Source organism: Pundamilia nyererei, unplaced genomic scaffold (genome assembly GCF_000239375.1).
Source record: "Pundamilia nyererei isolate P.nyererei 1_Seehausen unplaced genomic scaffold, PunNye1.0 scaffold00312, whole genome shotgun sequence".
Taxonomy (NCBI): domain Eukaryota; kingdom Metazoa; phylum Chordata; class Actinopteri; order Cichliformes; family Cichlidae; genus Pundamilia; species Pundamilia nyererei.
The window spans coordinates 432,641-433,633 of NW_005187713.1; positions in this window are offsets into that span (position 1 = coordinate 432,641).

Consider the following 993-nt stretch of genomic DNA (forward strand, 5'->3'; position numbering starts at 1 on the left):
AGTTCAATTCAAGACAGTTTTACTTATAGTACCAAGTCACAGTTGCCTCAAGGTACTTTAATTTGCAAGGACCCTAAAATATATAGACAAACCCCAACAACCAGATGACACCCTGTGAGCAAGCACTTTGAAGACAGTGGGAAGGAATAATATTGTTTACTAAAGAACTGATAAGGAATAAAAGACTATCATGGCAGCCAAGAACATAAAAACACAGGTGTAATCTTCACACATGGGTTGTAGTATAGCCAAAAAGGACAACATTATTACAAATATTTAAAATGACAAACTATTTAAGACCCAAGTGGGTCCATAAAAGAGATCAACTTAACAAAATTCTACTCAAAAGCCACAACAAAACATAACTCAAACTGACCTGCCCAAATCTTCTTTCATTTTTAATGGCAGCTTGAATCCAAAGATGTTGCACTACTGCCATCTCCTGGGTTTTACTGTTACATCACTTCCAAATCCTTAGATCCTCTTGATGAGTACAGTATTTCTCAAAAAACAAAACAAATAAAACAGAAACAATAAACCACACACTTCCTTTTATCATGACTTAACCACTCAGCCACCTTTTCAAACTACAGTTTCTACCCTCAACATTCTCATTTGACTGACATACTTCCTGCAACTAATAAACACATGTTCAAGCGTTTCCATAGGCTTCTTCTTCTTCTTCAGTCAAGTTTAACGGCAGCTTGCATCCAAAACTGTTGCATTACTGCCGCCTCCTGGCTGTTAATCGTCCGTCATTCCTGAATCCTCAGATCCTTTTGATGAGACCAGTATTTCTCAAAAAACGAAAAACCACCACTTTCCCTTCACCATGACTTAACTCTTTAACCACTCGTTCAAACGTAAGTTCCCTTCCACCACTCATTTCACTCCACATCACCCTCCTGTGACCATAGCTGGACTGGCCATCGGGCATACCGGGCATTTGCCCGGTGGGCCGCTGGCGATTTTTTGTTTTTATGGGCCGATGGG